The 24,106-nt window shown below is 45.5% G+C and overlaps 1 protein-coding gene and 1 long non-coding RNA gene across 8 annotated transcripts in view; one reads left to right on the top strand and one right to left on the bottom strand.

The window, feature by feature from the left end:
* Positions 1 to 24,106, top strand: part of pan (transcription factor pangolin) — a 138,441-nt gene that overhangs the window by 53,319 nt on the left and 61,016 nt on the right. The window contains exon 1 of one of the 7 annotated variants that reach the window (XM_086976726.1): positions 15,467 to 16,434. The exons of the other annotated variants lie outside the window; for them this stretch is intronic. The gene's annotated coding sequence lies outside the window, so the exon portion shown is untranslated. Of the gene's footprint in view, positions 1 to 15,466; positions 16,435 to 24,106 lie in introns of those variants that run through there. 7 annotated transcript variants of the gene reach the window in all.
* Positions 22,888 to 24,106, bottom strand: part of LOC147758541 (uncharacterized) — an 81,345-nt gene continuing 80,126 nt past the window's right edge. Inside the window, exon 10 of the long non-coding RNA XR_015318551.1 lies at positions 22,888 to 23,818. This is a non-coding gene — a long non-coding RNA (uncharacterized LOC147758541). The remainder of the gene's footprint in view (positions 23,819 to 24,106) is intronic.

Raw genomic sequence — 24,106 nt, forward strand, 5'->3', positions numbered from 1 at the left:
CTCTTTCGATGGTAGCATACGCGTGTTCAGCCTGCCATGTACGTGTGTGTTTTGATTGGGCGTTTGTGCGTCTCTCGTGCTGCCGGTTTATTTATTTACATCGCGACGGAGCGGTCGCATGCGGGTGCCCCATTGCTGCTCTACGCCATGCGCTGCGCGCGGCCGCCGTCGTCATTGCGAGTGCTGTTGCCGATGCTGCCCTCTGACTGTCGCCGCTTATGTGTATGCTTATGCGATACCATTGCCTGTTGTTGCACATACAGAGACAACGGGACGGGAAGACAAGAGCGTTTGCCGCCGGTTTCCCGGCCGACGGGCATCGGTTGGAGGTTTACACAGCGGTAGCCGCTGCAGCGAAAACGGCTTCAACAGCAACGTGTGTTGAATGGATGTGCGTTCGCGCGTGTGCCAATTGTTGCTGCTGTCGTTGTCGTCGCTGAGCTTTTTCCTTCATACTCCTCAAGGCACGCCATGCTGTCCTTCATCCCGCATCTTGAACCAACAAATGTATTAGGCGTGCACCGAATGTCGCATAGATCTTCCGATATACACCTCCATTTTGTTCCCTCAACTAGCGACAGCTAGCGCAATGTGTCGTTCACAGACCGGAAGGTAAAATCGTTACCCGTAGCTGTGGCCGGCATCGTTGTGCAGCCCATCACGAAACTGCACAAAGGAGACAGACAGAAAGAAGGAGAACGATTAAGGAGGCACAGGTTACCTAGCGACCTGGGGTTGTCTTAGAAAAAAAATATTTCAAAGTGATCAGTGCTAGGGCGCGTGCAAATAGCGCAATTTTACATGGCAGTCTTCGTCAGGTTTCAGAGTAAGGCAGCGTCTGAAAAAGTCCCGTTCAACCATAACGTGTGTATGTACATTAGTAATAACTGTAATCGGCCACCATTTTGTCGGTAGCCTTGCCTATACCCAAGTTAATCAAATGGGGCGAGGTAAAAAAGTCGATGGAAGAGAACTATTGTTAACAACAGTTATCGTTGCTTATGTTCTTCTTGTTGTTGTTATTAATCTACACATGTTACAGTTGCTGTGTGCTTGGTGACGGACGGACTTAAAGGTGGCAACAGTGGATACTACTACTGTAGGGCTGGGAAGGCAGCGGAACAAAGAAAAAAAAGAGTAGAGAGCTGTAAACCGCACCAAGCACGCCGAAACCAAATATAAAATCTACACATGGAAAGTGACTGTGACATCAGTTAATGGGGCGGGATAGCCACTATTGCTTGGAGGAAACTACGACATAGATATTGTATCTATCTGTACAGAGGCAAACAGAGGCTTCAAACAACATTTCTACGGATAGATACACCGCTAAGAAAAGGGAAAGCAACCAGAAAAGAAACATGCAGATAAAATATCGAAAAAATCAACCGTTGTTGATCAGCGGGAAACAAGCGAAAGGGTGGGCGCGGTGTCGGCGGGGGGCGGACGCGAAAGTTTGCTGAAGAACTAACGACGACAAAAACGAAAGAAATGTAAGAAAACTTGCTTCAAAAGCTAAAGCTAAACCAAGAAGAAAAAGAAGGAGAAATAAAACGGTCTTTGGCGAGGGCAGAAAAGAAAAACGAAGGACGCCACAGAAAGATGACGTCTGGAGGCCCCCTTCTCTCCCTCTCAAAACGCAAGGGGGGAGGGGGTAAAACGACCCGAAGAAAGAAAGTCAACGGTGCTGCTGTTGCTTAAGAGAAGTAGATAATAATCAACATGGCGATGCAGCGGCAAACAGGTACGAGCAGGTCGAAAGACAGCTGCTGATAATAGATTGATACTCTGGCCCTGCTCTCATTCTAGCATCTGCATGAAAGAGTAAAAGCAAATTGAAGAACAATAGAAGTTATAATAACAACATTGACAACACTAACCACAAATATTGTAGAATGAAATTGATATAGCTGACTCATATGGCTGCTACGATTAAATTACTTACATTCTACGTATTATTAAAGCATATCATACATGAAACAAGATAGTTTTCGCCGCGCTACCCACTCACCGCATAGATATCATAATATCATACGTAGAATAATGTTATATCGAGAAAAAAAGCTAGGAAACATTGATACACTGATCGAAAATGTCAAATTGGCAATGCGCACCTACTTACTATGCGCTGGCGCAACTGCTCTGAAGGCTTGAACACGAGCTTGCTTCACGGGTTATCGCTGGGCCGACGGCGCGCTCGCGCGTTTGCTGTCCTCATTCCATCAATGGGAAGACAATCAAGCTCGAGTTACATCATCACGTAGCTCTATGTGAACAGGGTACATGTCACTGCGCTTGTGTACGTTATCATTATAATCGCCAACAACGATCCGTTCATGCCAGATACAATCGGCATGGCTTTTTTGTGTCGTTATTTACGCCGTTCAATAGCGAGCTGGCCGGTCACTCAACTGTTGCGTCCCCACCCTCTTTTCCCGCAACGTAATCACAATAGACATGTACGTAGACGCAAGTGAACATCGATGCGGATAGCCGAAGGTGGCGACAACTAGTGGGCAACATATATCTAAAATAGTTTGCGTAGGCGTCTTGTTGTTACTTTGGTTGCGCGCTAGTAGCTACTGCGGTAACGACGTCGAAGCCATAACCGCTACGGCGGCCGGGTACTACGGGCAACAACGACGACGACGACACCAATAACAGCAGCAGCAGCAGCAGCAACAACATAGCGGCGGTAGCAATAACGTCACAAACGACAGAGGCATGACGAAACAGCGATAGGCGCAACATAAATGATCGAAGACGGTGGTGCTGACGCTGGCGACGGTGGGGTATTCCGCTGTAGCGCGCTCATCTGTGTAGTAGCCAGATAGTGGCGGCGCGGCGCGGCGCGGCGCAGCGCAGAGTACGATAGACAGACGTCAAGCTACGAGCCCGGCAGTCAGATTAGGCCAACAAACTATCAGCCTATGTGTACGGCCGGACTAGTTCACTCCTGCTTTTGCTGTCGTCCGACAATGCTATCGGATGTGTCGTGTCGGGTTGAGACGACCGCTCTTTCATAAACACGACCTCTGGATTCTAGAACATTGACGACTGGACCGGCAGCACTGCCAGTGGTGACACAGCGGACTAGACTATCGGAGCTGCCATTATATTACAGTACTTATAGTGGAACAACGTTCTATTCAGTAGGAGCAGGACGGATAGAGGGACTGGCTCCTGATTTCGAGATGAACGGTAGTAACGGTTCCCTATAAAAAACTGCGTGCACTGAAATAACTGTCGATCTAGTCGATACGGTTCCGTATTATAATCCTGCAATCACTATACGGTCTCATAATCCTCACGTTCTGCCGTTGCTGTGATTACTGTGGTGGCTGACGAGTTATTTTCGAATTTTCGCGCCATTTCTGTCACACGATGCTGCTATTATTATTAGAATTTGTGGCAGGTTATGCCTGTACTTTGTTCGACGAATGAATGATACAGCCTGTCTGCCTGCCTGCCTGCCTGCCTGGATGAAGGTTGGTTTTCCTTCCAATGCGTGGCATAAACATTGACACAAATGTAATAATGAGCGCGGCTGTGCGTAGACTCGGTCCTCGATACGTCGATGCTTTGAGGTGTTTTCTTCTGCTGTTCCGTTGATTGCACTCATTTTTTTCAATATTTTATGGCCGAGAAAAGGACCATTGAAAGCGGCGCTGTTGTCCGCGTTCGTTTAATATCGTGATGTAGCTAAATCACACGCTCGCTCCTTTCAAAGGGCACCTGTTAACTTACCACTACAAGTTCGCTTTGCTTAAAACGGGGCTGGATGCTGGCTGACCGATGAAACGGGTAAGGAAGTGCGCGGTTTCGGAGCGTATACAACGATGGACAATATCCTTAATCCAGTACGCATCCACACACGCAACTGGTTTCAACAAAGTGGCGCTCTGACGAGATTGCTAATTAGATCGTTCACAATCATGCAAATTAGATGCGGAAGATTTGACTTGGCCGACTAGCTACAACTCTCCTGGCCCGTTTAAAATCGAGATGCAGGCAGGCAGACAGGCATGGAAACGCGAGATCTCATCTCATCTGAACGGCGATGTCGTGATTACGTTATCACACAGTATTAGTAATACGGTATGCGTTACTAAAACTTTGTATTATTACTATTGCTATAATTATCACTCGTCAACAAAGCGACTTTTCTGTTTCTGCATTTTTCTGTTGGTGGCAGCAAGAAAGACGCGGCCTTGTTTAGTTGTTGTTTGTTTGAGATGCAAATACTTCCATCGTCTGATTGGGAAGCGACGTTGCCAACAGTCTTTCCACTATAGTTCTAACACTATTCTGCGTTTTGGGCCGTACGTCTAAGCGGCTTCATCCGTTCGCCAATGATCGCTCGTCGCGATTGCTAAGTTATCTACAGTCCTTCGCTGCCGGTTTTCACCATCACAAGCGTTACTATTGCCACAAGCAGCAGCATGGTCTGTATTTGAGAACGAACAGCTTTGGATTAAACAGAGATAGCCAATTGCGTGATGAAAGGTAACAAAGTGAATATACGGTGACCATTTCTTCGAGTGGTGGATCTGCTGCAGTAGAAATATAAAACAGTTTCCTGATAAGTACTAGGACAGCGGGCAGAGATAGATATCGCGACGGTACGTTCCAGAAGGGCATCGAGCGAAGATACAGGGAAGGCAGAGGGTGTTCTAATGGTGCTTTTCTACGGTTTCTATATCGCTTCGTTCGTTTCGGATCTTTATGAATGTAGAGTTTATCTCCTGTTGTTCGTTACGTTGAATCCTTGATAGAGTTATCAGAGAATTGAGCTTAGTATTATTCTTATGATACGCATGTGCGCCAAAGGCTGATTTGATCGTTTTCGATCATCCATCATAGTTTCGTTTATATTTCGTTACCTTTGGTGGTCTGCCACTTCGGCCGCGACGATGTTGCACTCCCCATGAAAACGAAAGGGTACAACTGTGTTCAGATAAAACTGGGCGTATATTGCAGAAGGTAAGATCGATTACCCACTGCTATTTTCGACATGGACAACAATATAGTCACGGTCTACTAGCAGGGACTATAAGGCCAAAAAGATTGAGCTTTGCAACAGTTCGTTTCGTATATGCTCGCTTCCGTCGCGGCTGTCCATGCTGTGGGCGACAGCATATGCTTCGGTGCTCCATAACGTCTGTGTCGTCCGAATCTCCTACAGAGACAGCAATAGACAACGAAATCAGATGAAAAAAATGATGCCAACAACAACAATAATAGTAATAGAGAGAGCAGCAGCGCGATTCGGGAAAGCCTGCTCAAGTAAAAGGGTGGACCACCATGATCGTGTGAAAGCGTTCGCGCGAAGCCTGACCACCTTTTCATCTACAGGTGACGCCGCTGCCTGCGCCTTGTCAACTCGCTGTCGTTGTCGTGATCGCCATGGTTAACCTATCGGGTGTTTTTTGGCAGGCAGAGCAACCTAAAACGGCTATCTCCTAAGGCTACGGCTGTTGAACGAAGTCAATTGCAGCTGTGTGTGGCTGTTAGGCTGTGGCTTTCATGACACTGTTTGTAGCTCTGCTAACAACAGAGCCGTTAGTAGGCCTAATTGTCTCTTTTCTTATCATTACATCGTATCATCCGTGTTCTCTAATACGATCGTCATCAACAGAACAGTTGACCCTGAGTGCACTGATTGTGATACTGAAGGCTGATCCGCGAAAGGCAAAAGGTTTCGTGTGTTTGTTCCATTGATGATGTAGGTAGTGGCCCGAGCGAACTCTCACTCCGTGGGACTCATGCTTGAATCGGGTCCTGGGCTGGGTGACGCGCCAATCAGTCACTTGGCCCGTACTCAGCATGACCGGATTAGACTGAACGTGAAAAATAAATTACTTGTCCATCATCCTTCTGACCAAAATCCCCAAGACCAGATCGCTGGCATGAATGTTTCTCTTGAACACAGATGGCCGACTGACGTTACTAAGAGCGGGAACGCAAGCGACAAAATCCGGCAACAACAACGTTTTTTTTTTCCCCGCAAGAGCTTACAAGTGGATTAAAATAGTATAGAAGAGTCGTTTATGCCAAATTGCCTGTTAACTATTGAACAAAATGGCTGCTAAGGTATTATTTCGAATTTCAACTTTTTTTTTTGCTATGACTAAGATACGATGCCGTTACCGAGTGGTGCCAGCTACAGTAGCCGCCGCTGTGCAGCGTTCCCTCAGCAGCGACTAGGCTATTCTTCGGTTGGTACGAATCGACAGTGACGATCAAATGGGCGCGGTCATGTTGTTGTTGTTGCATAATCACTTTTTCTTCCTTACAGACGTAAACCCTGCATACAGCTCATCGGCTGGTCGACTCTGATTGTTCTATAAATATTTAATAGAATGAAAAAAAGAAAAAGGGTTTAAGAGAAAAGCTGGCATGAAAATATATAGCAAACGCCTTCGCCGCTGCCGCTCCCGCGGACGCCTGCAGCTGATGATGATGATGACGATGGCAAGATTTTGAAACAGACCGGGCCAGCGAATGCGTAAGTGAGAGAAGCCAGCGACGAACGAGATAGCGAGAGACAGAGAGAGGAACTCTCAGGAGGAAACTTCACAGGAGCAAGAACGGTGGGGGCGGGGTCGCTCGACAACGAAACCGTTGTGCGACGATGTTTCAAGATCCGGAGGAGATTCTCTTGTTCTAGATGAAGGAAAAAACGAGTAGTGGCGGGTCATAGTTGTGTTGGCGTTACTGTCTTTACGGTTACCGCCGTTGCTGGTGCCCTTTTGAAAGTTCGAAGGACCTTGATCGACGAAGGAATGCGCCAGTGAAGGCGGAGAACATCCAGGAGAGAAATGAGATAAAAACATGGGCCTGAACACCTTATTCTCAGGACTGGTTGAAATATTCCGACGGTATTTTAATATGTCCAGATAAGATCGTGATCATTTTTGATCTCGGTTTTGGAAATTCAAATCTCAACATATACGACACCGCTGTTTTATTGGTGGGGGGCCAAGAGCAGCCAGCCACTAGCTCGTCAGACAGGTAGAAAAAGCCATTCGATTGTTATGGATACAATCGGACATATTGATTCGGGGATCGGGATTATTCGAAATATAAGAACTCCGTTCAGACCACAAGAAACTGTGCGTAACATTTAGTCACAGGAATGTACACGCCAACGACCTTAATCGATCGGTAATCGGTCGATGTCCTAAATACTATATATATGTATATATAGTATCTGTATATTGTTTATATGTATTGCTTTTAAGTCATTAATTCACTACATTATTATGATTCTTTTTGTCATCTTATCAAACTTTCAGGGGTTATGCTTTTGGTCACGAAAAATCCCGACTGGCGTAAGCGTAAATTTGTGTTTAAGCAAAAATGTCGAAACGGTATACAGTTGCCTTTGTTGAAACATTGCCATCACCATACGCTACGGAAGCTTTGTTTATGTATATAATTTCAAGGTGAAACAGTTTTGTGTGTTACTAGCGCTGTTATCATCATTGTGGTCAATTCAGTGATTAAGTTAGGAAATCGCTCCTAGGGCAACCATTACGATGTTAATCTACCAACTTTACATCACCCTACTGTGGCAGATCCTGCCCTCGAATAACCTCATACGGGCCGGATGATAGACGCCTGCAAACGGTTTTTTCATTGCTCGTCTGGCAGCGATGTAGCAGCTTCGCTTCACCACCGTTCGCGTTGGCCGACGCCGCTGCTACTAGTTTACCGCCAGACAATGGCGACCACATGAACCGGTGCGATCGGCGTCAAGGCGAAAGAACTCGTCTAGCTGCCGTGAACTCCGCTGCTGTGGCTACTGCTGCCGCTCTGAGTAAACAGAGTCGTTTGCTCGATGCTGCTGTTTGGCGCGGCGCCTAATCAGTGCCACAGCGAGCCCAACAGCGAAAAGGCAAGTACTCAGTGCGTCCGTCCGTCCGTCCGTCTGCAGATCGCTTCTTAGCATTGTGATGCTGCAAGCAACTCCAGCCGGACAGAATATGACGCAGCCTAGTCCTATGGTAACCAGGGCTCCTTGTACGGCGGCAGTGTCGGCGATGGTGGCAACGATGTCTCGACGATTGGAAAACGGTGCGCGTGGTGGCGCAGAACAGCGAATGAACCGCTTTCTCGCTAGCCGGTGAAATGAGCACGAACGAAGTGACTCGAGAAGACGCCAGCAGAGAACGCGACCAACCTACCACTAGTCACGAGAGTGGGACTGTGGAAAAAGAGTCTGAAAGTCGACGAGCTGACTAGCAGTTGACGGCTGGCGGAACCTTCTCCTCGCTTGTTGCTTGTTTTTGCCCATGGCCGTACTCTACTATCCGATGGATTGTGGTAGCGCGAACGGCGGTGCCGGTAGTGGCGGCAGCGGCAGCGGCAGCGGGTAGTGATGTCTACGCTGACTACCACTTCCACAACTATGCTAAAACTAGCATAACGAACTGTGTGCCAGACGCCATCACCGCTGCTGCCACCGTCATGGTCGCCAGGCCGACAGGCAGCGTCGTTGCCACTGTATTTGCTGTTAACGTTACTGCTGTTTCCACCGATGAACACAAGAGGGGCTTGTCTGTGTTGTAGAAAGTTGTAAAAACACACGCAATGCGTCGTGCCAATTTCTCTTGGTCTTTCTGCACCACCGCCACCAGCATCGCGTATTAACCAGGAGTAGCCAATCCTAACCTATTCTATTCCAGCTAATACAGCGCGCCCGCGTGAACCTTATGCCTGTCTGTCGCTGGTTAGCTGACTGTTGCGTTGCGGCTCACAGAGGCTATGGACTACGCCTGCGACTGCTGTCGATATTATTGTTCTTCTTTGTCTAGATAGATGTCCATCTTTTCGTCTCTTTGAGACTCGTTCACGCGCGCGTCCGCGCACCCCTCTCGGCTGTGCTGTTTTTTTTACTTGGAGTTTGTACTATATAATATTCTGTTATTATGGCTGCGGATGGGTCGAACGTCGCTCGCCGATTGGCGCTTGTTCCGATCCTCGTGTTCTCTTTGGCACTTAGTTAATTCGCTGATCCTATAGTTTTTCCGGTGCAGTCGTGCTGGTCGCTGGCCGATTTGCCTGCACGGTCGCTTCGCATGATGGCGCACAATCTCCTCAGACGCTTGAGTTACTAGGCCGATTCTATCGATCGTGGATTAAATACGTAGCAAAAGCGCGCTGTAATCTTTAGCACTTTCTGCGTGCACATATACAAATGTATGCATGTATGCAAAAAGTGCATATTGACGAAAAAGACGGCATCACTAACGGCGCACGATACAAGGCAAAAAAACATTGCTCATGAACGTTGTTTCTAGGAAGAACATTCCCTTTCGTAGATATCAGTTGCTATTGAACATCTTTCAACAACAGCGGAAAGAATAGTGGCTCTTATAATGGTTATCGTACAAGGAACCATTGTTAAGTCAATTGGGTACACCGTTAGCTTGTCAATAGTAGCGTGTCTTGTTGGCACAATACAATGCTATCCCGGCCATTTCCGTTCTGCTTGATTAACGCCGATTGATTGTGGCCAATAGCAAATCGATTTGTAACGGTCGTCCGACGTTTTTTTCGCATAACAGCCGAAAAGCTAACCGCGCGTAAGGTACGCCATGCTGTTTCGGCTTGCAGGAAGTTGCTGAGCTAGTTAGCAGCGATAGCAGTCGCCTAATGCTAACATCTTGTCTGTCTGCGCCAACTCCAGCTTGATCGCGAAACCGTTATGCCGTTCCCGGCTGGATAAATGTACGACAAATTTATATGTATATTAACGTCGTACTGGTATAATCGCAAATCATAGCTTTTACCCCTCGTCATTGATACGATACACTAAATGGCGCTGACTGTTTTTACTTCTTTTGCCGTATTCTTGATCCTGGGCGTCAGTCCGCCCGCGTAGCTAGCTCAGCGGTCGATTGTATATCGATTCCCTGCAAGCCTAAACACGAAAATACGTATCGCAAACCAGCAAAACAGGTGAGTAAACGAGAAACACTTAAAAGATGAAAAATAAAATGACGAAAACCAAGAAAAGGCATAAATATATCAGCAACAGCGGCATACGAAGCGTCATCACGAGCGACGAACGACGATCGCTCTCATTATCGCGACGGTCGTTACCGCAACTGCCGGTGTCCTCATCGACATCGGCAGCAACCGTCTTTGTTGTAGCCGTTGCCAGGGTCGCCGCGCGACAAAGCAGATTAATAGGCCGTCGCGTGATGAGCAGCGAAAACGATAGTAGCGGAAGCGAAAATGGCAGCGAACACGTGAGGGACAGGCTATGAAAAAAAAAACAAGGAAAATGAGAGATACACAGAAGCAGTATCGGTGGTTGTTCTTCTGTTAGCGGCGATTCTATCGCTGCGCTGCTTGGGTGGTTGTTAGAATAGCAGCTGGCAATGCTGCCGTTTATAGATTGACATCAGAGCGACGTCTGATTTTAGAGCTGGACAGCAACCCCAAGGTAAAAGCTCTACGTTTGTCTAGAAGCTTAATCATCATCGAGGGACGCGATCGGAGGTGCTTGGCGAGGACACTGCTTCTGTGCTTCTGATTTTTTCATATTATCACCGTGGTGCTGTTTGTCCAATTCGGTATAGCTGCTTACGGTCACCTTTACCTTCTTCTACATGTATAGCCCTGCTGCGTATGCTTGGGGTGACATGTAATGGCGTTAAGCCCTAGGAGCCGTCGACGTGCGAAGTTGTCGCACCTCAAAAATCATCGTTTTAGCGACGTTTTCTTGTCGGTGCTGCTGGTATTTCTCAAGCAAAGTTACTAGTAGTCATTGACGGAGGTATCGAACTGAGCGGCAATATATGGTCGAAGGCAGAAACGATGGTCTTTATGTAGAAGCAGACTCCCTTATCCGAGGAGGTATTAAACGAAACAAACAGGTCCTAAAGAACCCTGACGAAGCAGGCGTGGTCGTGGGGTCCCGGCAACCAGATTTAATTAGTCAGCCGGCTGTTTTGCTTGGCTTTGTGGCTGGTTGTTGTTGTTGTTAATGATCCTGTACTGGCTTTTGTGTCCGTATTCCCTTTATCTGCTGGGCCATGAAGGTGGACGCAATGACGGCTACAGCGACGGCATGAGAGATGCTAGCTAAAACAAGAAACATAACGAAAAAGAGCAGTTCAGCTTGTGTGAGTTGACTCATCATATTACCCACGTCTACACTATTTAGCCGCTTTCGGAGCTGGCGTTCCTGTTTATGGCGCTTCAGAGCTGGTGGCGGCCGTACGGACAGCACAAGCCGAAGTAGCCAAAACGACGATTTGGTTTATAGCCGATGACGAGGCCGAATTAGCAAAGAAATCAGTCGATGCTACAGTCTCTTGTCCGTCCATCGCCGGTGCTACTTCAGACTCTATTTCATGTGCGTCGAGGCTACAAAGTGCCAATTGTTATATTGTATGTCATAACGGGACTCGAGCTGGCACGGGTGTGTATCGATCAGTAAGCCTCCCTAGCCGGCAAAGGGAGCGTAGAAAGGAACAAGTTCGATTTGGTATCATCGACGGTACGGTGGAATTCAGCACCTATTACCTGGCGGGCAACCATCTCCACCGAGACCCGGTTGAGCCTATTGTCAGTTTGCCCTCACTATGTCACTCAGCTATCCAAATCAAAGTCAGGCTTGATGCAGTAAGCACATATTCTCTGGTCACTACCTGATTTTCATGTGTGGGGTCATGGGGTAAGGGACTGACGACAATTATGTAGTCATCTGAATCGAAAGCATTTGTTGCTCCAGTCACTTACGTGAGATTGATACGAATAGTGATAATCTTATTGTATGGACTTTGTGTATTGCTTTTCGCAGGTTTCGTAATCGTTAGGGGATAGACGGCCGGCTGCTGACGGCATTTGCACTACTGCCGCCATGTCACTGGGCCAACCTGTTGTTGTTATGCAACAGTTCGATGTAGCTGGTTGTTGTAGAAGTGGTTAATTAGTTAGATAATGCATATAATACCTATGTTTTGTCAATTTCTAGAGAAGCTGCAGCATCAGGAAGCTGGGTTGACCATAATAGCTACTGCTGCTCTAGCTACGCTGTTGAACGGCAACGATAATAGTCGACTGAATGGTTAGAACAGTTGCTGCTGCTGCTAGTGCCGGTTGCGGGCGAGTGAACAAACATAAACAAAACAGCAATCGAGCAACAATACGACTGCCATTCTCTACAGCCCTAGGCTATTGCGGCTAGCGTCATCGCCGCCCGAGGAGTTCTCTAGAGACGAGCCGGGGGGTGCGGGCGCTTGAAGGAAACAGGAGGGCCAAGCAAAAGATAGTGGAAAGAGGTGATGGCAGGCGCACAAACGGTTGAATTTTCCGAGTCGCATATAACAGGCAGAGAAAGTTGGCCACATCAAAAAAAAAAAAGTGATACCCGTCTGCTAGTCGTGACTGAACGAAGGATGTTGAAAATGTTACTTCATAAACATATATTGTTTTTGCTTTGGACAACTTTTTTAAATTTTCTTTGTTGTTAGTACTATCAAGTCGTGGTTATTGCCATAGGTGACCCAGCGGTCCTAGTTACTGCCACCTCCAAATGATGCTGTTCTATTTTCTTTTGTTACCTTATCAAGGGAGCACCGCGGGAACGTCTCGTAACGGTTATGCTGGGTTCTATGGATAGGCGAGAAAGAAGGAGGAGATAGAGAGACAGAGAGAGAGAATCGCTTGGATCAACGGCTTGATGTTGTTGGCCGGCAAATAACACAGGAGTAGACATGATAGAGTAAAATATAAGGAAGAAAATATAGTCCACGAGAAAAGGCAGAAATGTTCTTGTTGTTTTAACTGCTGTCCTTTATGTTTATACGTGTGTGTGTGCGTGTGTGTGTGTGTGTGTGTGTGTGTGTGTGTTTTTACTGTGTTTTACTTGCGTTCGCAAATGAACCTTCCGAGAGAAACACGAACACAACATAACAAAAAAACACCAGTTAATCAATTTGCTCGCAGGCACAACAACTTGTGAGGGACTGTTGTTGATATTGCCTACAACCGCTCATAACGAATGTATTCAAATTATGTATAGACACATAACGATGACGAAGCTCTGTACGAAAATGGTCTCTGCTGAAAATGTAGCGTATGTTTCAGCTTCTTCTCAATTCTTCAATTAAGCTAAGCCGGTAGCTAGAGCAGTGGTGGGCGGTTTCGCTCGTCATTGTTTGTGTTAGATCTAAATAGTAAAATGATACAGTACAGTTATCTATTACTTGATACTGTTTGGCCTTTCCATTCTATGTATATAGCAATTATATAGAGGACGGTACACGGCCTGCGTCATCGCTTGATCTGTTCGCTATAGATCGATGTGTAGCTACTTTCGTTTTCTAGTATATTTTAGCATGCGAGGGAATAAGCAAACTGCAAGCAAAGCTATTTCAACGGAAAGGGCAAAACGCTTAAGGATCAGCCGCTGACTGCTGCCTAGGGCTGTCTATCTAGCAGGCTCTGGTTGGAGATGCGGGGTCGGATTTCGCAACCTGAGATCGAATGGGTCTAGCTGGTCAAAAAGGCATCGTCGGTGATGTCTTCCTCGTCATCTTCCTTTCGTTGTTCTCCCGAGAAAGAATTAGATGCAGACGGGGTCGAAGGCTCCAGCGGATAGCAGCGGTTTGTTGCTCGTCTCCCGCCTTCGGATATAGAAAACGTTTGTTCGAAAAATAAGAAAAAAAACACACACACACACACACACACACACACACTATTCTGCTTGCAGCACAAGTTTCTGCTAAGATTTTTTGCCGGTCGCAGCCGTGATTGTACTTGCCGCGAAAACACTATTAGCAATGGTTATGTTAATCGTAGTTATGGTGAGCAGCGTGGAGTCCAAGCATTCTATTCTATGGATTGACAAACACTCGTTCCGAGATGATCTCGATTGAAGATGATGGCTCTCAAAGACGGTTATAAATTATTGGCCACCTATGCTTGGCAGATATAGATACACCTTCTTTTTAAACAACATTGAAGCAAACGAAATAGTATTTCTAATTGAGGAAAAGGGCCAATATGAATGTCTATACTTTTTCTCAGTTTTATGTATAATAACGCTAAACCTGCGTAGGAACGTCGTTAAGACAAAGCACTACTTACGAGTGACAAGTAATGGTGTTACGGCGCACCGTTACGTTGGGTCGATCTGAGCGCGAAGGCAGTATATTAACTACGTTTAGTTAGCATGCAGGTATATATATATATATATATATATATATATCGGAGAACGGTATGGCGTGACTTCTCCTCTAAAAACTGTTTCCGTGTGAGTGACTTATTAGCTTGTTGTTGTCCAGTGCCTAAATCGTCGACAAACTGAAATTTTTGCCTCCCGAAGACAGCGAACATTGTGAATGTCATTATTGATCCTGGCTACTGATTGCACGTAATTGACAAAAGCCGTGTGTCTATACACTCCGTCGCGGTATCAAAAGTAAACGCTTATCTCCTCACCTGTTATTATAAAAAGAATAAGCGTATTTTTGCTGTTCTGTCTTCAGCAATAATATCTGCGTTTTCGTCACCTGCTAGAGTACCAGGACCATGACTTTCCCCTTTCCTCTTAGCATAGCCATTCCCCACATCACTGTGTTTCCGCAATGAAAAAGTGTTCTCTATGTCTAGAGTAAAACATTTAGGACAAACTAAAAGTCAAATCATAGAGTACGACAGCATACGTAGTGTTCGCATTTGTAGGACACGTTACAAACAGGACAGATTTTTCTGTCCTGATGTGATGTTGTCCGAACAATTCAAATGTATTATGGCCTATGCGTTATCTTAGAAACTTGCTTGATCGCGCCAGTCACTTCTACCGCTTTCTAGTTCTCGCAATAAGTCATATATATATATTAATCAGCAGGAGTGGGAAGCACGCCAGTGGTCGAACGTGATTCATAAGCACGCTTATTGGTTCATAGGTTTCGGCGATTTTGAGCGTTCGGCTGTTCTCGTTGTTTCGTTGGCAGATTTTTCTTCTTTCTTTTTTACGGTGCCAGCCGGCGGCTACGTGGTACTTAACGATGCTGGTTAGACGGTGCGATAATAAACTTTTATTTTTCCTGTATTTTGCGATGTCTGTTAGTTGGCCTTTGTCTACAGCGCGTACATATGTGAAATCTCTTGCTCGAATAGAACTACGGCGTCTGTCGATAATATAGGCCGTGTGCTCTTCGGTGACGGTTAACTCAACGTTTGCTTACGATATTCGCTTATTTTTTATTTATCTTTTTTTTTTTTTTTTTTTTTTTTTTCGTGAAAACGAAGGAGTCAACGAGTGAGCTACATTTGTGAGCGGTTGATTCTCAAATTTGGTGAGAAAGAGCGTTTAAGCTGGCATGTATCAAGTTTATTGGTTCCGCGGAGAAAGAACTATGTATTCACGAAACCACTTTCCGTTCGGTGATGTTGTCTTTTCTCGTATTTCAGGTAAGTTGAGCTGTCGACTTTTGTTCGCGAGTCGCTATAGCACGAGGTAACACTCGTTTTGACGCTGTGGCTCCCAGAGAGAAATCAGCGCTACAACAGGGCACGAACGTTAACTTGTTGGTGGCCACCGTAACGGTTATCACTATAGCAGTATTCGCTTAGAGTAGAAATAGACAGATTATGTAGCCATGCTCCTGTAGAATTGGTAACGGCAGATCCGACGAGACGTCGGAACTTCAACAATAAACATTGAAAGCATGAGCCCCTGTAGTTACGCACTAGCGTTCGTTAAAAGTTGCTTCTCGCTGTATTGGATATGCAAGGTTTAAGCTTTCTAAAGGACAAGAAAGTTCTCGCTGGTCATGCGCTCGTGTCAGACTAGGCTACACGGATTCGTCACCCAGCGTAAACTAATTAAATATTTGAAAACGACAACATACTTGGGAATCAAAAGGTCGCTGAATGAAAATGGAATTCTGGGAATAGAAACACCTGTTCATTCTGTCCTGATAATCGTTGTCAATCTATTTGATACAACAAAAAGTCACCCAGCAGCCCCAATAGGTACTGCTGGACGTCGAGGCTGGATTGCTTTTCCATTCCCAAGATTAAAACAAACTCCCATAGGATTCATATGTTTTGTATATGTAGTGTATTGAGGAAGCCATGTGGCTAGACGCGAGTGCTCACATGTATAAACGATCGTGCTATTACTGCTAGTCTCGATCAGAGTGCGTGTGTGTGTGTGTGTGACAGGGGTGTTTTTTTCGACTATTTGATTTTGGTTCTACCGGACTATCGTTCTTCCTTCTGCACAAATATTTATCATTCATTGTCGGGCTGAATGACTAGTAAGGACCTGAAGGGAGATGAGTACAGAAGTGAGGTATTTTTGTCGAAGATGAAGCCCTTGGCGGTTTGACTCAACTTCACTCAGAGCCAACAAATCCGACTGCTGCATACTATTTTCTTTGGGAATCATCTGTTCGGGATGCGGTGAGTCGTAATCGTATCGTTTGTACTATTAGCATTTAGCAACTATGTGAGTGCTTTTTGAAGATCCAATACCACGAGACGCGGACGCGCGCGCGCGCGCTGCTCAACGGCAGAGAGATTTTCGCTAATGCGAGATGAGCCTACTCTTACTAGGAAGATAGGAAAAAGATCTGTTGCCGATTTTGCAGCTGACGATGCCACAAAAAATCGGCTGCCGTTCGACCGTCCAGAAATTATCGAGAAACAACAGGGGGCCAACAGAAATAGTTAGTCATAAAAAATTGGGTATATACATTACGCCCTTTACGGGATAGACGAGTAGCGAATTCGTCGTCGTCGTCGTCATCATCATCATCAGTTTGTGTAAAAAAATCGCACGCTTTTAATTTCCTTGCTTAACAAAATTAATTTTGAGCCTGTTATTTTTTGGAAGTGTGTGCACTAATCATGAATACTGTTATCAATTTTGTTGTGTAAATAAACAGCGTACTTAGGGTAAAATATAATTATAGTATAGTAGTAATGATGCAGCAGAACGTCATGGGCCTTATCTGGTCAGCTTAGACACTGTTGATATAAGGGCGTTGGACGTTAAAAGTCTACATGGATTGTTAGATGTTTGCTCTGAGTCTTAATGAAAAAAAGATAAAATATATGTATATACTATTACAGTAGGCCTGGGAAGAAAAATCCTGTTCATTGTGCTAGCTTGCCGACTATCATTCCGTTTTTTTCGGAGCCTTGTTCCGGCCGCCTGATTTTATTCGGTCTTAGTTTTCCGCTTCAAGTATAAGATTTTACCTTAAGTTTATATACTAATTAGGTGAATTAGTGAGCTATTTCGCATTAAATATCAATTTGGCCAATTTGTCTGCGTGTTTGTACAGATAGTAGGCTATTTTTGCCTAACTATTCGTTTTTGTAGCTCAACATAGCATTATCTTCTATTTAGGCTCAAAGCATAGTAATTTTACAGATTTTTTCTTTATTTAAGATGAACAGCGTAAAAAAACGGAGGTTGTCCATATTTACTGTAATTCATTGTTGGATTACGTCCATGATGACATTATCGAATTGCTCTCCATAGCTAGCTCACAAATACGGGCCTGACGAACATTCGCTAAGGTAGAGGCACGCGCTTACAGGACACTTTGCCTTCTAATGGGCGTTTGAATTTGAAATTGGCTAATTTTTCCCTTCTTAGAAAGCAAAAGCCAAAAGCTGCAACACTAATCTCAGGTGAGGCGAAGAAAAATGGAATCCTCTGTTGAAAGTAAACTACTATTGCCAGTATCGATTTGGTACTACAATAAAAAGGTTGTTGCTGAGGGTGTTTATTAAAGAAGACACAAACAATTGTCTCGACTTGTCCCTCTTCGATATTTCACCAGCTAAAACGACTAAATTGGTCTCTACCTTAAGTAAACAGGAATAGCTGGAAGCTGTATTATGTAGTTTTGTCCGGGCTTATAGGAGCCTGCCACAATACGAAGTCGATTTCGTTCAGTACATGCAAAGGCAGTAAAGACAGTTTGTCGTCTACGATCCGCGACCGATTATTTTCTCGACAGAACCCCAATTATCAGACTGATACCCCCAATTTCTGGCACCGGTCACAGTGGAGCACGGCTGTTGCGACTAAAATGTTGTGTTTTTTTATAATGCGCTTTATAGGTGGTATTTCTAGTCCAAGCGTGAGTATACTTTGTTACAGAAAGACAATTTGCGCAGCCTTATAGCCGCTCTCGCTTTACTGTAAACAATTATCCGAATCGAAATAAAGATTAGGCGAAATTCTCACAATCGTTGGAATTAATTACTAGACAAACTATCATATGGAACAATGTTGTCTGATTTAATAACACGCACGACGTTCAGTAGAATTTTTTGCCTCGTCGTTTTACCGAGTGCCTATGATAATCGGCTCATTCCTTTTCATAACTATCTACTGTATTTTCTGTCTATACGCACCGTCGTGTCAACTCAAGCAAATGTCTGTTGGAGCTTCGAAATTATCATCTTCACTTGATGCGTATTGGCGATATTTGCTGTCTGACAAGCTGCCATTGGTTTACCGCATAACCGACAGCCTTCGGCAGGTTCTCGGAACAGCCATACGAACACGTACGATCAGGCAAACGAAAACGGATTCTACGAGGACCAGAAGACCCTGAACGCTATCGAAAGCCGAAAGGAAAAGAATTTTGCATACATTTTCTCTACTGTCCCCCCTCAACTGTCCACAGCCCCAATTGCGGGAGCTGTTTTTGAGTCCTTTGCTAGGCCACATGTTTCGGCTCAGCGATAGCTGCTTGGAAGAGATAGAGAGAAGGCGAACCTAAGAAGCACTGTAACGTAACCGTAAAGGGTAGTGTCGTCAGGATGGCATACCATTTGTACTTGCTGCCATCATCGTTGTCGTCGTTGCTACCGCCAGCCCCACCGCCAAACAGGCTAACAGTAAGAGACCACTGAATCTTTATGTATATATAACGAACGTGACAACGGCTTGCATCGGCCATACAACGAAACCGTACGGCACGATGGCAGGGATTCGTTTGGTTGTCTGTCAGGCGGACAAGGTACCAAAGTGACAAGCGAGAAAGAATGTATAGCACTATGTCGCCAACGACGAAGACAATGTCGACCAGTGGCAGCAGAAGAAGTCAGTCAGCTGTGGCGGTAGTGGCAGTAATAGCGGTCGCCATATTCCCAGTTCAGTGATTCGAAGTCTGACGGTTCGCCCAAGACGGACGGACGGACGGACGAACGAACGAACGATCAGTTGCAAAGTAGTGAGTTTGTCCAGCCCGCTAGGTAGGGCAGACCTGACCGGTGAGCAGGCCGGCTCGGCAAACGGTAAAGTGGTTCGACTATGATGATGTCGGGCCGTCGTTGCTAACCGCGGCGGCCGCACCACTGGCGTTGTCCGTACCACTTGAAGGGTAGCTGACTGGTCCACCCGTTGCCTGGATCCGGACAGAATCGAGAGTGGGCAATATTTTTTATTTTCGTCTTTTTAATTTATCACTTCTTTGTGAGAATTCTTCTTCTTCTTCTTTTTGCGTCTCGCTAAAATCCACCGCGAGAGTTGCTCGTATCGCTTTGTCTGCCGCCGGAGAGATCGTGCATACAGCGCCTATTTCCTTTTCGTTAGTTGTGCAAAGCTCGCGTTGGACAGGGTCATTTGATGATTATTGTTCCAACACTCCATGCATTTGGGTGTGCGATTGCGTAGGTACCTATGTGCATGCGAAATCATTTGACCGCATGCCAGTATGGAAAATCATCCATATACACTCGACTCTGGGAGACGCCGATGGGACGTTTAATAAATGGCCATACGGTGAAGTGAACGACTTCGGCATTGTCGCAGCGGTTCCTCTATCTTCATGGTCATATTTAACAGATACTTTATCACCATTTGGTTTTCATCCCTTTGGCGAATCGCTGTTCACTTGAAAATAAACAACAGAGGCGAGAGGCTACTGAAGACAGAGCACTGATACAGTTAAATCAATGTCTTGAAAGTGATTCCGGCGCGTCGAACCACTGAATAGAACAGCTTACGTGAGAAGAGAAGATGGTAAGAAACGATGTGCAAAAGATAGAAGACAGGGGACTAAATAAAAAAAGCAGCTTGACTAGTGGTGCATACTGCTCGACAACAGGTTTCATTTAGTTGTATCTGGTTGAATGAAGGCACGGCACTTCACCAGGACTGTTTTTGTCCTATACGACCTCTTTGAAATGAAGCGTTCTTCTATTGCATTTCCACCTAAAGGTTTCGTCTATGCCTTCCCTATTATCATTGCGTAATATGTGCTGCTACTTCGGTTCGGCCAATTCGACTCTCCCGGTTATTTTTGTTTTTGTTGTTGCTATCGTCGTCGTTGTCGGTCACATGATTCACAACAACATCGCTCTGCAATATCGGCAACATTTTACTCCGCCCAGCCCTAAATGTTCACCCTAAATAGTGGGCACTATGCACCAGGCATATCGTACAGCGCCTTCATATAATACGCTGTTACTTGAATGCATGTTTATGTATCACGTATCTGTTCATATCTCTTGTCGTCGCTCAAGCAAAATCGTAGATTTTTCCATGATGACGAAGTGCCTTAATGCTGCTGCTGCTACTACTACTTCCCCTAAACAGGCAATTAGTGCGCTGAGGCTTAGTTCTTCCGTGTAGCAACGAGTAGCTTAACCCTGCCAGATAGTTAGCTCCACGCTGACGCTGTCAAGGGTATATAGTAGTACTACGAGGAGCGGGATCGCTCATGACTGTATTAGGAGGTAAGTTGGAGACGGCAGAGCGGCATGGGGCTTACTCTCAGCCACTACTTCTATGGGACGACGAGCGAAAGGGACCGCGACGGGGAAAGGCGAGGAGAAGCTAGCAGTGACGGCTCCGTGTTCTCTTTCTTTTCCGCCCTTGTCAGCATTGCCGTTTTTCCTAAGGGCGCGTTCTCCTCTCTCGTTCGTTTCCAGCAGGGCGCTTAATTAGCACCAAGAAACAGGCACAAGGACCCAAACGCTGCGAATTGCATTCGCCGCATACGAGTAGTAGTGGTGCGATATGCTAGAAGAGTCCTAACACAGAGACGAGGGGAAATGGACAGGGGAAAAAATGAGGGCTAGGGGTCGACGGGGGCCAGCAGCGACTAAATTGGAGCTGCTGTGAGAGATACGACGATATTTGGACGAAAAGAGGAATGGCAGTAGGGCGAACTGGAATGTCTCGAGAACGAACAGCGAACTCATGGCTTCAAGCCCATTTCGCATTTGCGCTAGTTGTTCAGGGGAAAGCAGGCCTGCCAGCCGATGGACCACAGGCGGAGCGAGCGAATATATGTATATATATATGAAGACATTAAAAGTATACCACAAGCAGGGATTTGCAGAAGGCAGGAAGGAAGGCTGGATGAAGTAACGCAGCCGAGAGTGTATTGAGACGCCGTATAGTAAGTAAGCAGGCACACAAGCAGACAGACAGACAGACAGACAGACAGACAGACAGACAGGCAGGCAGGCAGGCAGGCAGGCTAATCTAGTTTTTCTTTCTTTCAACCAGAAATCCATCCTGCATATCCTCACGTAGAAAAAAACGAAGGGGCTGGATGGGGTACCGGGACGAGTTCGGGCGAACGACTCAGTGTGCATGGGGGACAAATGAGTTTACTTCCTTAAATTACGCATAAAATTAACCTGTCTTCGTGACTCTGTCCTTGTGCTGATTGTGAGTGACGCCACAAAGTTACCGGACGGAAGCAGTTATCTGCCATGGAGAACACTTCGCAGTGTGTAGCATTATGTCTCTTTTAAAGATCTGCTGATGCGAAAAAGGCCTCTTTATTACGGCTATATAGTAGAGCCTCATAACAACAGAGGCAGTGGCAAACTTTCAAGGCTTGCAGGTATGACATAAACAAGTGCAGCTTGATATTTTTGGGTTTGATTTGTTGGTATGGTTTGTTAAGGTTAGGACGAGACAAATGTACTAGCTAGGTACTTCACGAATGTTTTATTTGTATTTTAGCCGAGCTCTGTTTGGCTCCCGCAGATCTTTTTCGGAGTCATGAACAATGAAAAATCTGTATGAACGCGAATTGCATACACAATATGGGTGCACATTTTTTTTAGCCTAAATATCTACCACATTCACCTATATCACATCCAGTGCACCCTTCGAATGTGTGTAAACTCAGCCAAATTCTGAGCTCTGAGGTTGTGATACCAGCAGACAAACTCCGTCGTCTTCTAAGACACAGACCTCTAGCTGACTGTCAAAACGAACGAAGATATATATGCCGGACGTTTTTCTATTCGTAGACAGCAACACGGCACAGCGGTAGAGTCTCGTCAATGTTGTTGCCAATCTGTCAATAGAACTCCACTATACTAAGTGTTATTAATAAACGTTCGATGCAAGCAGTGGTCGGCGTCTGCTTATACACACGCTTCCTCTACATTTTATTTTATCCGGGCGGAATTCTTCAATCATATGATACGCTACATATAACCTCAACCAGGTTGGCTTTAGCCATTTGTTATAGCGCATCATTAGAATGGTAGGACAGCATTGGTCTTCCGATGATAACCTAGGCTGTTTGGTTCATGCCTTTATACACGTATTTATATATGTATCTGTGTGTGTGTATGTGTGTGTGTGCGTGTGCGTGTGTGTATGTGTGTGTGTATGTGGCAGCACAGCAGAAAATTGAGAGATGCTGGACAAAATGCATCGATGCCAGCTTTTCCAACGGCTACAACTGCAGTCACCGAGTGAGGAACACGACCCCGAAATAGCCAGATCAGAGACCTGCGTTACAGATAGAAAAAAAAAATAGGAAAGCACTCGATGATAAAGAGATAAAGGGAAAGAGGAAGAGAAAAATAACGAGACAAAGTTATCCAACGGACGAAAAGTAAATACAAGAAGCAAAATATAATTTTATTCAATGACAATTTATTTTTATTTTATCTACTTCGGAATTTTTCCGGTTGCTAATGATGATCAGGGTGATGACGGCGCGGCGCCAGTTCCGAAAACGCTGCCACTCGCCTGCCAGCGGTCACTGGCACCGGACCGCCATAGTGAAGATGATCACGGACCAATTTTTTTTTATTACATATGGACACACGTCAACGCATCTATAAATGGAACTTTAGTTTGATTTAAAGGTAATTGATGGTAAAGAAGAATGCACGATTAAAACCGTGCGGTACGTACGTTAGCCTCGCACTTGTAGGTAAGAAAAATATCACTTGAACGAGACGCATTTCAAAGAAGGCTTCAAAGAAGATAGGCATTTCAAAGGCCTGTTTCAAAGAATATCACTCCATAGTAAAAAGTAGTTTACAGGAAATTGGTTTACCATATAGAACTTCTTCAACGATTTTACTTCTTCAATGCTCTCTCTTCGTTGTGTACGCTTTTGCTTGAATTCGGTGCGATTTCGGTAATCACTGTGTTGTCACTACCTCATACGATACACAGCGTAGTAATCTGTGGGTGCGTCGAATCTTGTAGCTTATTCAGTATAGCGGTTCTGTAAGAAATGCCAGACAGAAAACGTCTTTTTGTTCCAAGTTTTTGTCTCAGTTGAAATGGAGAGTGCATTGCTACTCGTAGGCTTGGCCGGCTATCGGACTTCTGTTGCTTAGCGCCGAGCGTTCGCGGTGCATTAGGCAGCGTCAGCGAGAACTGCTGCTCATCAACGCCCTACTGATGCATACGACACGCATAGACGGCGCTCATCGACTGGGAAATAGTTGAGCGAAGCTACCTTTCCTCATTTTGCTTCCCTTCTTTTCGTCCCTATGTCAGCGTAGCCGCACAGAGTCAACCGAATGCGAATCCGTACGGGGATACCATCTGAAAGTTTAGGGCTGTTATTAACGGCAACCAAACGTCTGAACGTTGATGATAGAGTGAGAAAATACTGCGTCTGCTCACAATACCGATACGCAGATGTAGCTTAGTTGACTACGCAGATCCACAATGGATCTCAGACTCAAGTCTACAGACGGTCTCCAAAAAAATTCACTATGTTCACTTGAAATAGATTTGCCACAGTAAAGTCATTGCTAGACAACAAAAAAAAACAGACACATACTTCCCATGTTTGTGAAAACGACAAATACGCTTCGTTTTATAAACATT

This window comes from Varroa destructor, unplaced genomic scaffold (genome assembly GCF_002443255.2).
Source record: "Varroa destructor unplaced genomic scaffold, Vdes_3.0 BEIS01000001.1, whole genome shotgun sequence".
NCBI classification, from domain to species: Eukaryota; Metazoa; Arthropoda; class Arachnida; order Mesostigmata; family Varroidae; genus Varroa; species Varroa destructor.